The following is a 6,502-nucleotide window of genomic DNA, read 5'->3' on the forward strand; positions in this document are numbered from 1 at the left end:
GTGTAATATATGATATAGTAGAGTGACATTTCATAGTACTTTGGATAAAATCTGCAAACATGTATGGTCTTTGAAATATGATTAATATTAAATAAGAACTTTTTAAATTAATATTAGGCATCAATAGCTTGTTATTTCTTGTCATACAATCTATATTTGTCTTCTCATTTTTAATGCACGCACTATGTAATTATTACCTAATCAGTATCATTGTTATAAGATCAGAAATGATTCACTAACCCCAGAAATATAGTTCATTCTGAGAAAGCTACATGTGCTATTTGTAGTCATATTCAAAATATTGAATAAGCATTTCCTTCATGACAGAGAACTCTTTTAATACTCTTTTAATATTTCCGTATTTTCTCCATGCTCCAGAATCTAGGTTAAAATAATAATTCAACCTACCAAAGACAACAACTGTCTCAGTAAGATGAATTAAAATATGATTAAAATTAATTCAAACTATAACTAGAATTGCTTTGAAATTAATGGTTAAAGTTTAATAGTGATATATTAGAAGCTTACCACTGTCAATCTTCAATGAATTCATTTTAATCATTATGCTAAGGACATATAATCAAGTAGATTTGAGACATAAAATTTCTGCCTTCTGGGTTACAATGTTATTTTTATCTCTTTTGTTCACTCATTGCTATCTTGGCACAAGTTATGCACAAGTTAATTTAAATATTCTTCTTCAGGCAAAAATCCTGTTGTCCATTTGCCCTTTCCTTCGTCTTACAATAACAACACCAGCAGGTTGCACATTCCTCTTCTTGCAACTTGCTAAGTCTTTGTTTTAGAACTGACATTTTTTTTTCCTTTGAAGTTGAGGTGAATACACTTAACCATATACCTCCATACACAAAACTGAGAGCAGTCAGTAAATTAAAGCCAGATCATCTTTTTCCTTTAGTAAAGATATATCACAAGGGCAGTTTTACTTTTCTTAAATAATGAAGAAATTGCTAACTTTTAAAAATCACTTTCAAGAAAGCTTAACTAATAATATAGTTCATATTTCTTTTCATATGTAATTCATGAAGGTAAAGAATTTTAATTACAAATTCCAGTTAAAACCAATATAAACCTGTATTATCAGTTTAAAAAAAGAATATTTATATTTCCCATGGTTAAACCCTGATTAACAGTTAACAAATAGTCTCTTAAAAACTATTATATATTTAATAGGTTAAGAGGTGATGAGGCTTCAAAAACAGCGGTGCTACAATCTATTGAGGAAAAACCTCATTATATATATAAATATATGAGCTTTTTTATATTATATATATATTTTATATATACATATAATGGGCTTTTTTATATTATATATATATTTATATTATATATATAATGAGCTATCGAGGAAAAAAGCTCATTATATATATATAATATCTATAGTATGTATTTAATTAAAATAAATTAATTAAATTACTTATTTTATATTAATAGTATATACTTAATAGAGTATAACAAGCACTCCATCATAGAGGAATATACAATGCCACTTGAATCCTATTTAGAGACACACCTGTTAGGGAAAAAAAAATAAGCCTCAGAACAGTTGAGAAAGAACAGAACATAATTTATATAATTTATGACTGAAAAGCAAGAACACCTTCATTGTTATGTTCATAAATGTACTTACACAAATAAATGGTGTTTTTTAGTCACTGCATCTGGTTTATTAAAATTCAGAGTTAAAAAATAGCAAGGATGCTTTTATTATGTAGGTAATGAACTAAATCAAAATGTATTCCACTGAAACATTGAAAACAAGGATTGAATCAAAAAATTAAGTATTTGTAATAGATAACTATAGAGTAAACATATGAGTAAACAGAGAATTTCATATTCTACATGAAAGTAAAATCCTAATGCAAATTAGGAGGATACCACGGCAAGGAGGTACTGTGTCACCTTCCTAAAAGCATTAGTTTCCCTGCACATGACTCAGTAAGTGGTATCTCATCAAATATTAAGCGGAAATTGGATGATAAGGTTACATGAAATTTTATTATTTTATTTTATTGTATTCATCATTTTACCTTCCTTGTACTTTTTGTTTTTTTCCTCCTAAAATAAAGATACATTATACGTACCATTAAAAGGTAGAATATATACTAAGAATAAAAAAGTAGAATTAAAAAATAAGTGTATTTTATAAAGAAATATTAAAGTATTTCCAAAGAGTAATGATTTTCTTTCAGGCAAGTATCACTATTTTTTGCTTACGATTCACCTTTTTCAAAGACAGAAAAACTTTGTTTATGACATTTATAAAATATAAAAACTATGTGGTCATTTTAGTCACAAAACAGAGTCTCCACCCTGAAATTAGTTTGTCGGTTTCTATATAATAGGTACAGCTTCCAATTTCATTTCAAGTTCACACTAATGTTCATCAGGCCTGATATAGGTAAAGAAGAAATGTGATCTCTTTCTCTCTTGCTTGCTTGCTTTGTTGCCTGCCTTCCTTCCCTCCCTCCTTCCTTCCTTCTTTCTTCCCTTCCTCCCTCCCTTCTTGCCTGCCTTCCTTCCCTCCCTCCTTCCTTCCTTCTTTCTTCCCTTCCTTCCTCCCTCCCTCCCTCCCTTCCTTCCCTCCTTCCTTCCTTCCTTCCTTCCTCTCTCTCTCTTTCTCTCTCTCTTCTTTCTTTCTTTCTTTCTTTCTTTCTTTCTTTCTTTCTTTCTTTCCTTCCTTCCTTCCCTTTCCTTATCAGCTTGCTCATCATGGCTTTTGGCCTGCTTTGTTTGGAGCAGGTGGAATCAGGTGAAGGTTCAAAGAGATTAAGGAGGAAATAAGTCAGCTGCATCAATTTACTGATATGTAATGGTAATTGGAAAGGTTTGTAGACGTACTAAGGTACAGGTGAGATGTTTGACCATCTAATCTGCAGACCTTTCAAAAAGGAGATCCTAAAAATATGAGTCTTGAACTCGTCACTTCTACTGACTAAAAAAGGTAAGACTATTCAGGATTTTAGGAAGGATTTTTTGAGAGAGCTTAGAGAAAGTTGCATAGTAAACACCACCTCACTCAAAAAGGGGGTGCTGGTGTTCCCCTAAGTCAAGAGAGATGGGCTTCAGTGAGACTACTCAAAAATGTTGGCTTGTATCCCCTGAGATTAGAGAACTCAGTGGACAAGGGCTAAACTTTTGCCTTGGAAATCCATAGGAAAAATGGTGAAGGTTGCTGCTGTTTGAAGACCAGCCATATTGAATCCGTTTGTTAATTAATGTGGTTGTAGGACCCTTTTTTTTTTAATGTTTTCTTTTATATTTATTTTTAAGAGAGCACAAGCTGAGGAGGGGCAGAGAGTGAGGAGAACAGAGGATCTGAAGTGGCCTCTGAGCTGACAGCACAGATCCCAATGTGGGACTGGAACTCACAAACCATGAGATTATGACCTGAGCCAAAGTTGGATGCTCAAGCCAATGATCCACCCAGGCACCCCTAATTGTAGGACTTTTGATTACCTGAAAATACCACCATAATTATGAAGACTCCTGAAGTGTTTATTTGGAGTCAAGAGAGATTTGTCATTCACTAGGTCAATTGTGAAGGAGCTGTGAAAGCAAAAATACAGTTGCTTATGATTTCTATTTTTCAGTTCTGCTTCAGTGCTCCTGGTTATGCTCAAATAACCTTTGTACAATTCCTTTGTTGGTTCAAAAACAAACAGAAGTGAAACCATTTGTGCATCCTTTTCACATCATTCCCTCTCTGAAATTTTCTGGTCTAGCCAAGGTCAGTAATTTTTTTAATTTTTTAAAAAAAGTTTTTATGTTTATTTATTTTGAGAGAGAGAGAGAGCACAAGCAGGGGGGGGAGCCAAGAGAGAGGGAGAGGGAGAGGGAGAGGGAGAGGGAGAGGGAGAGGAAGAGGGAGAGAATCCCAAGCAGGTTCCATGCTGCCAGCATAGAGCCCAGCACAGGGCTGGAACCCACAAACTGTTAGATCATGACCTGAACCAAAATCAGGAATCCGATGCTTAAACAACTGAGCCACCCAGGAGCCCCTCAGTAATTTTTTTTTAAATAATAACACTAGTATTATTATTTATGTTCTGTTAGGTTTGGTTTTAAAGTCAATTCTCAATATCATAGGTTCTCAATTGTTATTTGCATGTTTTAACAGATAATTTATTTTAAAATATGATAACATATTAATAAGACTCTAGTAATATTTTCATATATTAATGACTTTCATCAACATTTTAGCATAAATTGTTCTGACTCAAAGTTTTAACTGACCCCATCTTTGAATAGTGCTTAATATTACTTACTTGAAATTACGCTGGAGATTTACTAGAAAACTAACATAAATAAATACTATTCTAGACTGATCATTATAAACTCCACCAGGTACATTTAACATAGTGAAGCCCAAATGAATGCATGGCCACTTAATCAAGAACTGGAGAAGGTGCAATGTATATTCAATATGGAAAAATTCATTCTGATACCATCATTAAGCTTATGTATACTAAGGCATTACTTTCATTTCTTCTACTATCTTCCTTTTGCTTCCTGTACAAGAATTTATCCCAATTCCAGCTCCAGCTAATTTGATTGGAATGAGCATCTGATGATCTTCCAGCTGTTCTGAAAATTTGAAATGGGCCTTGCTACTCTGTCTTAGGGGATGGAACTGCCAGGCAATTCTGCTCAATACTGCTAAATAATAGCCACCTCAAAGAAACCTGTCTGGTGGCAAAGCCATCCATCGCACCTCCTCAAGATTTACTCAGTCTCTTCCTTTTATCTGTAAAGCACTACTTAAAATATTTGTGATCTGTTACTTTTTGATTACTTAGTCACTAATTAGGATCTCTTTCTCTCTCTGAATATGACATTATTATATTTTCTACAATCCTTTTGTTTTCCTTATTGCCACCAGCAATCTCCCCTTCTTTAGGTTTGTTTCTACATTCATTATAATTGTCTTCTGGTCATGCCACTGAAAAGTAAATTCTAACATTTCTTGAAATAAACCTCAAATCTATCCACATATTACTCTTTAGAGGGAGCAAAACATTCATTCTTTATTTATGGTTTCATTCTTTAAGTTCATTTGTATATGAAATTTAGACTATTGACTAATGCATCCTTTTGAAAAAAAAAACTGTAGAGTTCAAGCTGTTTTCATTACTTTTAGAACTAGTCCCACTTACTTATAGCACTCTGGGTCTAAAATAGACTTCAGAAATGATTTTGTTTCTTTTTCATGTAGTTCTATAACATGACTGTCAACTATAAAATCATTCTTATTGAAAGTCAGTTGAACTTTGAAATTGGTAACCATCTACTTAAAAAGTTATACTTTTATAAAATGCAAGCTACTTTGTTTTTGGTGAAAAATATTTTAAAATTGTGACTTAATTTGAAGTAACAGTTTTCAATTTCATTTCCCTAAGTTACTTAGAAGTATTATATCTGTAAGACTATACTTTCAGAGATCATATCCATAGTCTGTTACTAGAGAAGCTTTTCTGAACATTTAGAGTACCTGAAACCACAAGGAAGAGGTACAATGTTCTCTCCTGAGCATGAAGCTGACTTTGGGTGTTGTTCCCATGACAGCCAATTACCACTGATCATCATTCGTCTTCTCCTTTGGGGGAGTAAGAGGGAGAGGACCAGGTCTGAGTGATGAAAAAAGAAAAGCAACAAAAAAAGAAATATTATATACCTGTATCTATTTCTAAAAAAATTCAAAATCATACCTAGTATCTTTTTATGTGTTTTGTTCTTACCTACTTCTTTTTTGTACAAGATCCTAAGAACAAATCAATCACAGGAAGGATGACACAAGAATTTCCTCACTAATCAAATTTGATATGTTAATCTATGTCTTGAACTGATAAACGCTAAGGCATTCTTAGTTATTTTGAAAAAAAAATCTTAGTTAATATTACCTTAACATTATTTAAATCAAATTTAATTTTCATGTATATTTTTATTGTATATACTCTTATGACTTTACAAACATAGAAATCATTATAGGGGTAAAGAAGTTTATTCATGAATGAGGAAATAGTAATAGTCCATGATGTTGTTCACTAAAATTCTAAGTTATATGTGTGTGTGTGCTGTGTGTATGTGTATGTATGTGTATACACACACATGTACAAAGATCTGAAAACAAAGTTGTCAGAAAAAAATGCACTAGATGGTATAAAGTTGGTTAAATTAGGGGCTGGAAATTGAGATGGTAGGGTACAGGAAGGCAATGAATAGTTTTGTTTTATACATCTTTGTTATGCTTTAGTTCACTTCCTAGAATATGCATGTTTTACAATATTATGCTGAAAAACAATTTTTATGATACAAAGGTATTATTAAAAATTCATGAATAATTGCATATTCTGACTTTTGGATATTTTAATAAAACAGTTGTTATTTTTATTCTAATGATATGAACTATTATATAAAAACTTCATTTTAGCCCACTTTTAATAGCCTGGTTTTATTTTTAATTCTTAATATGCAAATTAAA

The 6,502-nt window shown here is 32.1% G+C and overlaps 1 non-coding gene across 1 annotated transcript; it reads left to right on the top strand.

Annotated features, from left to right (window-relative positions):
* Positions 1-5,443: 5,443 nt before the first annotated feature.
* LOC125175928 (small nucleolar RNA U3) lies at positions 5,444-5,657 on the top strand. Its single transcript, XR_007156069.1, has one exon. It is a non-coding gene; the product is annotated as a small nucleolar RNA U3 (small nucleolar RNA).
* Positions 5,658-6,502: the final 845 nt, after the last annotated feature.

This window comes from Prionailurus viverrinus, chromosome C2 (assembly GCF_022837055.1).
Source record: "Prionailurus viverrinus isolate Anna chromosome C2, UM_Priviv_1.0, whole genome shotgun sequence".
NCBI lineage: Eukaryota > Metazoa > Chordata > Mammalia > Carnivora > Felidae > Prionailurus > Prionailurus viverrinus.